The sequence below is a fragment of the Rhamphochromis sp. 'chilingali' genome (genome assembly GCF_963969265.1).
Source record: "Rhamphochromis sp. 'chilingali' genome assembly, chromosome: 5".
NCBI lineage: Eukaryota > Metazoa > Chordata > Actinopteri > Cichliformes > Cichlidae > Rhamphochromis > Rhamphochromis sp. 'chilingali'.
Genome location: NC_137932.1, coordinates 23,007,168 through 23,017,551, shown reverse-complemented (window position 1 = coordinate 23,017,551; position 10,384 = coordinate 23,007,168). Strand labels below are relative to the sequence as shown.

The 10,384-nt window shown below is 42.8% G+C and overlaps 1 long non-coding RNA gene across 1 annotated transcript; it reads right to left on the bottom strand.

Annotated features, from left to right (window-relative positions):
• Positions 1–453: 453 nt before the first annotated feature.
• Positions 454–3,940, bottom strand: LOC308397507. Its single transcript, XR_013971792.1, has 4 exons — positions 3,870–3,940; positions 2,735–2,827; positions 2,614–2,643; positions 454–2,201 (listed from the first exon to the last, which is right to left on the bottom strand). It is a non-coding gene; the product is annotated as an uncharacterized lncRNA (long non-coding RNA).
• Positions 3,941–10,384: the final 6,444 nt, after the last annotated feature.

Sequence of the window (10,384 nt, the reverse complement as noted above, 5' to 3'; positions counted from 1 at the left end):
AAGGATAAAGGACACTGTTTTGAGGATGCCAATGTTCACATTTTGGACAGAGAGGACAGATGGTTTGAAAGAGGAGTGAAAGAAGCCATCTATGTCCACTGTGAGCGACCATCTTTGAACAGAGGCGGTGGTTTACGACACCAACTCTCTGCCATCTATAATCCAGTTTTGAGATCCCTTTCCAGACGCCTTAACGCCCACTCACATCCTGGGCCATCTGACCTCAGGAATTCGCATGATAAGGTGGGGCCAGGTTTCACAATGAACACACCCGAAACTCTGGCTGATTGGGACCCACACCCAGTTTCACACCTTGGCTCAGGCGATTAGAGGATCATCAGGGGGTCCTTTTGTCCCTCTGTGGGGGGTTACTCCCACTAGGTTTATATCTGGGACTCTCCACCATTTGACCTTAGAACTGAAGAAGCTTCTCGGATGAGAGGTGAAACGTCTTCAAGCAACTTAAAGAAGTTCAGACGCTTTTCTTTGCAAGCTCCTTTGACTACGATGACCTGGATGACTGAGAACCTTCACAGACATCAAAGCTGAATGTTTTTGGAAGTAGTTTTTAGTTTGTTTTTAGTTTTAGCTATTTTAGGGGGATATCTGTGTGTGCAGGTGACTATTACTGTGCATAATTATTAGGCAACTTAACAAAAAACAAATATATACTCATTTCAATTATTTATTTTTACCAGTGAAACCAATATAACATCTCCACATTCACAAATATACATTTCTGACATTCAAAAACAAAAACAAATCAGCGACCAATATAGCCACCTTTCTTTGCTAGGACACTCAAAAGCCTGCCATCCATGGATTCTGTCAGTGTTTTGTTCTGTTCACCATCAACATTGCGTGCAGCAGCAACCACAGCCTCCCAGACACTGTTCAGAGAGGTGTACTGTTTTCCCTCCTTGTAAATCTCACATTTGATGATGGACCACAGGTTCTCAATGGGGTTCAGATCAGGTGAACAAGGAGGCCATGTCATTAGTTTTTCTTCTTTTATACCCTTTCTTGCCAGCCACGCCGTGGAGTACTTGGACGCGTGTGATGGAGCATTGTCCTGCATGAAAATCATGTTTTTCTTGAAGGATGCAGACTTCTTCCTGTACCACTGCTTGAAGAAGGTATCTTCCAGAAACTGGCAGTAGGACTGGGAGTTGAGCTTGACTCCATCCTCAACCCGAAAAGGCCCCACAAGCTCATCTTTGATGATACCAGCCCAAACCAGTACTCCACCTCCACCTTGCTGGCGTCTGAGTCGGACTGGAGCTCTCTGCCCTTTACCAATCCAGCCACGGGCCCATCCATCTGGCCCATCAAGACTCACTCTCATTTCATCAGTCCATAAAACCTTAGAAAAACCAGTCTTGAGATATTTCTTGGCCCAGTCTTGATGTTTCAGCTTGTGTGTCTTGTTCAGTGGTGGTCGTCTTTCAGCCTTTCTTACCTTGGCCATGTCTGAGTATTGCACACCTTGTGCTTTTGGGCACTCCAGTGATGTTGCAGCTCTGAAATATGGCCAAACTGGTGGCAAGTGGCATCTTGGCAGCTGCACGCTTGACTTTTCTCAGTTCATGGGCAGTTATTTTGCGCCTTGGTTTTTCCACACGCTTCTTGCGACCCTGTTGACTATTTTGAATGAAACGCTTGATTGTTCGATGATCACGCTTCAGAAGCTTTGCAAGTTTGAGACTGCTGCATCCCTCTGCAAGATATCTCACTATTTTTGACTTTTCTGAGCCTGTCAAGTCCTTCTTTTGACCCATTTTGCCAAAGGAAAGGACGTTGCCTAATAATTATGCACACCTGATATAGGGTGTTGATGTCATTAGACCACACCCCTTCTCATTACAGAGATGCACATCACCTAATATGCTTAATTGGTAGTAGGCTTTCGAGCCTATACAGCTTGGAGTAAGACAACATGCATGAAGAGGATGATGTGGACAAAATACTCATTTGCCTAATAATTCTGCACTCCCTGTATGTCTTGTATTACGAAATAATATGGAGACAAACACACTGAGATGCATCGTTCATTTCAGTTAGGCCTGTATAACAAAGAGAAGCACAGAATCTTAACATTTTCCATCACATTACTGAAGTCTGACAGACGCAGAAGGATCAGTCAGTGTCCATCAGATCTTCTACTTCCATATTTCACTGTCGAAATTTTCATCATTACATACCTGTGACATACAGCATGATGACAAACTCATTCACTCTCTGGACATTAGATTTCAACATGATATAGCTTTTGTGATCTTTGGGCATCAATGTAGCACAAACTAAAAGTGATAAACTGTAAAGACATCCATGACATTACATTAACACCATTAGGCACAAAATGTGATTTATTTAAACTATAATGAACATGAGCATTGAATAAATAGAAGAATTCAACATGAAAACTGAACCTGAAGCTTCAGTTTGCTCTTTTTTTATATTATCTTTCCTATATGGAAATTTAAACATGCAGATGCATTTTGGTTTTCCACTGAAAATGTGATTTACAAATATTAGAGCTGTAAACATTTTTCAGAGATAAAAAGACAGAAAACACATTCTGAGTTTGTTTAGCTCAATGCAACAAAAACTCACCTCATTTTGATACGGCTGAACTTTTATTCCCTTAAAAAGACAAGAGAAGGAAACAAACTTAGCTTTCACAGAGAATATCCAGGTTTATCAAATCTTCCCATTTAAATGTGAATGTTCTCACCTGCCGATCTTGTCCAAATGTGGATGACCACAGCAGCTGTTATGAGTGTTGCTACACCCACAGCCACAATGATGAACCTCCACCAGCACCAGCCTGGAAAGAAAATAAAAAACACATTAAAATACTTTAAATATAGTTTTCTGTTCTTTTCTCAACAAAAGCCCCCTCAACAATCAAATGGAAGATTCTGGTTATGTTTAGATAAAATCTATGTTGCTGTAGATCTATAACATCATGAACCTGACTTCTCTTTTTGCTTCTGCCCCCATTACAACCTCTCTGCAGGATATTCCTCAAAGTGTATAAATGCAAATGACATCTTAAAACCACACAGAATAGTTTAGTCGTAACAGATGAAGTTATTGAAAGCGCTGAATTTTATGAATACAGGTTTACTTACTTTTGAATTCTCTGTAGTATTTAATGCTCCGTGTGGTTCTTAGTTTGTTTGTACTTGGGTAACATTTGTTCAAGTAGCTTGAGTCTCAAGTCTGTTTTGAGGTTATTTGGTTTAGTCTTTTGTTCTTTTTCCTTCCCTTCTCTGTCAAGTTCGTATGTTAGTCATTGTCTCAGTACTTAGTGTCCGCCATGATATGTTGAGCTAATCTGTTCTGTCCTCACTAGATGTGGGCGTGATTTAGCTTATCCAGTTTGACAGACAGTGAACAGAATGAGAAGAAGAGAATGCTTTGAACTGAGATTCTTCTTTACTTCGATCTGCATCTCCAGTTTACAGGCCATGTTACTGAGGCTTCTTATACATGGTATCCTTTATCCATTTTCATTACTCTCCTTTCTCTTTTCTTTTTGTAAAACTAAATAAACACAAAACAGATAATTACCTTCTCATTCACTGAACATACATAATGTACTAATTGAAACTTAGTTTTCATGACAACCAGCAAAAAACATAAATCTTAAGGTTGCCTAAATTAAACATAAACATCACCTTCAGTTAACTAGCATTATTGATCATAGCAAGTTAGCAAACACATGCTAATATACAGTCGCTAGCACACAAGTAGCTTTACAAATGAGTAATGACCACACAGCTGAAATAGTAACTCAGTATATGCACATTACACATGCATCACAAATCAGATAGTTAAGGTTATAGTATGTAATGAAAACTTACAGGCATGCGTGGGCAAAAGTTTCACCTCCACTGAGCACTTGTAGCAAACTAGCTGGGCATAACAACTTCCCAAGTACCAACTGTGGCCACAAGAGGGTGCCAAATCATACAAACAAAAGCATATTCCCACATTAAAGTTATACCAACACATAATCTCTATTGTTATTTAGATTGTGTTTAGTTTTTTTTGCTCAGACATCACACTCTCCCCATTGAATCCATTATGACAGAACAATGTGAGCAAATATTAGATCAGCAGCCTTCAACCCCTCAGAAGTGATAAAGAGAGTCATTTTTTGTGTGGTGGTGCCTCGGGAAGAAGAGCTGCTGGGGTCTAGCGAGGAGTACGAACAGTTAGTAGCACTTAAGTCACACGGCCTGATTTCAGGGATTCAATAGCTATTAGATTCCCTGCCTGCTCATAAGGAACACAAGACTAGTGTTTCTCTATCATGATAACGTAAGCCTGATTAAACACAGAACAGTGCTGCTATTTTGTCTTTTGAGGACACTCTCAAAGTAAAAATCAGTAAATGAAATCTTAAAATCACATAGAACAGTTTACATTTCATAACAGATGAAGTTACTGTAAGAACTAATTGAATTCTCACCTATTTCCTGGTCAAAAGATTGAATCCTGAAGATAAATTCCTGCACGTCTCCACCATGTGTCACTTGGCACTTCAACATCTCAGAACTCTTGGATGTGTAAATGTGATCAAATCTTGTAAAGATCACACTGGCTGAGCAGGCAGACTGTGACATCCTCAGGTCTTTGTTACCATAGAGCCACTTGACAGTGTAGTATTTGCATTTTTTATATGTGGACACAGAGCAGTTTAATGTCACTGTGTCATCATCCTTATGTTCAGTTACTGTTAAAGAAAAGAGAACAAGAATAACATTTACAGTAATCATCACTGTAATTATAGTTATTGTAATGTTTCAGTTTGATGTTCAAACAATCTGAAAACATTATGATGAAATACTCACGGTTAACAACAGACAGCTCAGCTACAGAGTCTGAACCTTCTTTTTGTCCTGATTTGTTGAACCTTCTGCAGGTGTACTGACCAACATCCTCAGCTGTGAGCTTCTTTATAACCAGAGAACATTTTGCTGTAACACTCAGTCTGTCTGATTTATGTTTGGCCTCTTGGTGAATCTCCCCGTGTTCAAACAGTGTTATTGTTGCTGTGTTTGATTTACTGAAGAGCCAGGTAGTTCTGTCACATTTATCTTGATCATCATTTTCACATGACAAAGTGACCTCACCTTCATCCCTGATAATAAACTCAACTGCTGCTGCTGTGAAGATAAAATCAAATCAACTGTGTAAACTTGACTTTTCTAATTTCATTTATAAATGTATTTGTATTCTTACCTGTTACTTGAAGCATTAGTAAAACTGATGAAAAGACTTTAATCCATTTGAACTGAGCCGTCATTGTCTGTCTTTCTCCTTCCTGCTTTTCACAAAAATGACAGTCACAGTCTCTGAAACAGAGCTTCATGTAGAGGCTGTGCTGACTTCCTGTGGTTATCATCTCACCACCTCACTGTAACTGTTCATAAAAATATAGAGAGTCCTTACTTTGACAATTTCAATTCTTAATCTTCTGTTGTTTATAATCAGCATCTGAAGCAAACAATATTACAGAGGTCAGCGGTCACACCAGGCTGTCAATGACTCTGTAAATTTAAAATGAATAACTAACCACAGCCAAACAGTGCATTTGTCACAGTGATGTATTTGGTGCCTTAAAAAAGAGAAGATGATGAATGCGATTGTGTAAATACTTGTAGCTCTTATTACTTTTTCACCAGGATATGTTCTTATTTCGTTTTCAGAATTTATGCTGAGGAAGAGCAAACTTCAACAGAAATTGGCTGTTGATGTCTAAGAGTAGTCATGAAGTTAAGATGGCATTTCTTTGCTGTGACACATGTTTGTTCCTCATTGCATTATTTTCTTCTGAGAAATGAAGGGGAAGTGTTTTGGTGAGAATGTGGGTACAGCAACAGCAGCAGAGCTCTGATGGTGTTAACCTCTAATGATGGCCGGAGCAAAGTCAGAAACACAGATGCGTCATACACTAAATGTCCTTTACACATTTTAAAGGTACACTAAGAGATAAATTGCATTTACTTTGAATTTAATGTGTGCATGTTTGCTTTTTTTTAATAGGTGAATTTAACTGGATTTCTGCACTCAAGCACATTTAGAGCACAGCATAAAAGAAACTGTTCAACAGAGGGAAAGTCTACTATCAACAGAAAACGGTCTAGAAGTAACATTAGATTGTTGTTTATTTTCATAAGAGACTTTGACAAAGGTACAAGGTCCACAAATTACCCACTCCTGACTCAGGGAGTTAGTGATGAAGAATAACAATATAGCCACTGCCTGTGCTTTCAATGCTGTAAAACAAGCATGGAATAATTCACAGAATCTTGTTATCTGCCATCATCACAAAATACAATTAGAATATTCCATGCAAACGATAATTTGTACAGCTGTGTGTATATTATAGGATTATATGGCGACATATTCTATGTTCTATTCAGCTTTATCACCTTTGGGATGAAATAGAGTGGAGACTCATAAGATCATAGATCATAAGATGGCGCCGGTGAGGTCGGCTGCCGTCACGACTGCTCCGACCACTTTTTCTTTGTCTTTGTTTTTTAAGTTAGTTTTCAGCGTTTCTAAATCGGCAAAATCATCACCATTGGGTACATTAGGTATGACAGTGACACTCTTGTTTCTATTGGTATACAATGTACTCACAATTCGAAGTTTTTAACTCCGGATCCGAGCTGGCCGAGTGAGATCTCGAGGGAGAACAAAGGGAAGCGGCGGCGGCCTAGAGGGAAGCGAGCCGGCGTCAGGAACAGGCTGAGAGCTCGTGCACACCGCACACCTCTGCCTAGCATCCTGCTCGCCAACGTCCAGTCACTGGAGAACAAGCTTGACGACCTCAGGGCCAGGATAAAGTTCCAGAGAGACATTCGGGACTGCAATCTCCTCTGCTTCACCGAGACATGGCTGAACCCAGCGGTGCCGGACCACGCCATCCAGCCGGCCGAGTTCTTCTCGGTTCACCGCATGGACAGGACACGGGACTCGGGGAAGTCAAGGGGAGGCGGCGTGTGTTTAATGGTGAACAACAACTGGTGCAACAGTGCGAACGTTGTTCCTCTCACACGCTCCTGCACACCAAATCTGGAACTACTGTCCATCATGTGTTGTCCTTTTTATCTACCTCGGGAATTTACATCGGTCATTGTAAGTGCCGTTTATATTCCACCACAAGCGGACACGGTCACCGCCTTATGCGAGCTGCATGAGGCACTCACACAGCACCAGACACAACACCGGGACGCTGCGCTTATTGTGACGGGGGACTTTAATAGCGCCAACCTCAAACGCGCAGCGCCGAACTTTTATCAACACATCACCTGCCCCACCAGGGGTGAAAGGACACTGGACCACTGCTACACTACGGTCAAGGACGGCTACAAGGCACAATCCCGCCCCCCGTTTGGCAAATCTGATCACGCCGCCATCTTCCTCATGCCAAAATACAAACAAAGGCTAAAACAGGAAGTTCCGGTTCAGAGGAAGGTCGCGCGCTGGACGGATCAATCGGTGGCCGCGTTACAGGACGCACTCGATGACGCAGACTGGGGCATGTTCAGAAACAGCTCCGACGATGACGTCAACGTGTTTACGGAAGCGGTTGTGGGATTCATCGGGAAACTAGCGGATGATACCGTGGAGACAAAGACTATCACAACGTTTCCCAACCAGAAGCCGTGGGTGGATAAAACCATCCGCGACGCTCTGAGATCCCGCACCGCTGCCTACAACACGGGACTCATGACGGGGGACATGGACCCGTACAAAGCCGCGTCATATAACGTGCGGAGGGCGGTGAAAGAGGCGAAGCAGCGCTACGGGAGGAAACTAGAGTCACAACTCCAACAGAGTGACTCTAGGAGCCTGTGGCGGGGACTAAGGACAATAACGGACTATAAAGCACCAACAACCGGTATGACGAACGCGGCCGTGACTCTGGCAGACGAGCTGAACACTTTCTATGCTCGCTTCGAGGCTGCAGCTAAGGTCTCCAACAATGCTAGTGTTAGCGGCGCTAACGGCTGCAGACAGGAAGATACTGCCAGCACCGGAAACGTGCTCGTCATCTCCGAGCATGAAGTAAGGAGAGCCTTCAAGAGAGTGAACACCAGGAAAGCAGCAGGACCAGACGGCATCCCAGGTCGTATCCTAAGACACTGCGCATACCAGCTAGCTCCTGTGTTCACTGAGATATTCAACATCTCTTTATCTCAGTCGGTGATCCCCACATGCTTCAAAGAGTCCATCATTGTTCCTGTCCCGAAGAAACCCCACCCTGCTTCTCTCAATGACTATCGCCCTGTAGCCCTCACCTCAGTAGTGATGAAGTGCTTTGAACGCCTGGTCAGAGACTTCATCATTTCTCACTACCAGACACACTGGACCCACTACAGTTCGCTTACCGTCCAAATCGTTCCACAGACGATGCCATCTCTCATCTCCTCCACACATCACTCACTCACTTGGACACTAGAAGGGGGAATTATGTTAAAATGCTCTTCATAGACTACAGCTCTGCATTTAACACCATAATTCCCTCCACACTCACCACCAAGCTGGAGCATCTGGGACTCAGCTCATCTATGTGTCAGTGGATCTCCAACTTCCTAACTGGCAGACCACAGGCAGTAAGGATGGGCGGACATGTCTCAGCCTCCACCACTCTCAGCACTGGAGCCCCCCAGGGGTGTGTTCTGAGCCCCCTGCTGTACTCTTTGTACACATATGACTGTGTGGCCACTACCAGCTCCACCACCATCATCAAGTTTGCTGACGACACCGTCGTGGTGGGCCTGATCTCTGATAACAACGAGACGGCCTACCTGAAGGAGATTAGGAATCTGGAGAACTGGTGCCAGAGGAACAACCTCCTTCTAAACGTCAGTAAGACAAAGGAGCTGATAGTGGACTTCAGCACTAAGCAGGAGAGGAACTACCAGACCCCCGTCATCAACGAGTGCCCAGTGGAGAGAGTGGACAGCTTCAAATACCTCGGAGTTCACATCACGCAGGACCTGTCATGGTCCTGTCACATCAACACCGTGGTGAAAAAGGCCCGACAGCGTCTCTACCACCTCAGACGCTTGAGAGACTTCCAACTGCCCTCCAAGGTGCTCAGGAACTTTTACTCGTGCACCATAGAGAGCATCCTGGCGGGAAACATCTTAACCTGGTTCGGGAACAGCACCATGCAGGACAGACGAGCTCTACAGAGGGTTGTGCGGTCAGCTGAGCGCACCATCCGCTCCGAGCTCCCTGACCTGCACTCAATCTACAGCAGGCGGTGCTGGACCAAGGCCAGGAAGATCGTGAAGGACCTCAGCCATCCCAACAACAGACTGTTCTCTCTGTTGAGGTCAGGAAAGCGATTCCGCTCCCTGAAGACCAACACAGAGAGACTGAGGAGGAGCTTCTTCCCGCAGGCGATACGGTCTCTCAATCACACCACCACACAGTACTGACCCACACATATGGTTCTTACACACACACTGGACTTTCTGGACTTTGGTTTTGCACAACACTGGTCACTATATTCTTCATTTCCGGTTAATACTTGTACAGCTGCTGTTATTGTGTATATATTTATTTATATTTAGATTTCTTCATACATTCTTATATAGTTCTATATTGTGTATTGTGTATTTTGTTGTACAGTTATTTTATTTTCAACTTTAATTTATATATTTTATCTTATTCTCCCAGTTAAATTTACCCTTCATTCTAATTTGTGTTGTACAGTTATTTCATTTTTAACCTTAATTTATATTTTATTCCTTCCTAGTTAAATTTACCCTTTTTAATTTTTCATATTTATTTCCTTTCTTATTCATAGCCTTTTCCTTTTTTGTTTTCTTTAGGTCACGAGCAGTTGTCCAAGCATTTCACTACATATCGTACTGTGTATGACTGTGTACGTGACAAATAAAAATTTGAAATTTGAAATTTGAATTTGAATTTGAGACTCTTAGCCAGGACTTTTCATCAAACATCAATGTCTGACCTCAAAAATGGTCAAAAATTCCCAGAAACACTCTTAAACCTTGTGTAAGAATGCAGCGGGTTGCAGAGAGATGCAGAGAATCTTACCAAGGAGACCAGCATCCAGATAACTGAGCTGCAGGTGACTAAAGCGGCAACTTGACAAGGAAACTAGAGGTAAGTACAGTGAATGAACACAGAAACAGGATGCAACAATGCCTGGTTACCACCAGAGGTAGCTGACAAACTGGCAGAGAATAGATGACTGCGCTGGGCTTAAGCGCATTGTCATCAATGGATGGCAGGTGAGAAACCAGGGCAGACACAGGTAGACACAGGATGAGAGCGGAAAAACACCACACGCTTCCTCGGCTCATGACAATTTGGAGAGGAG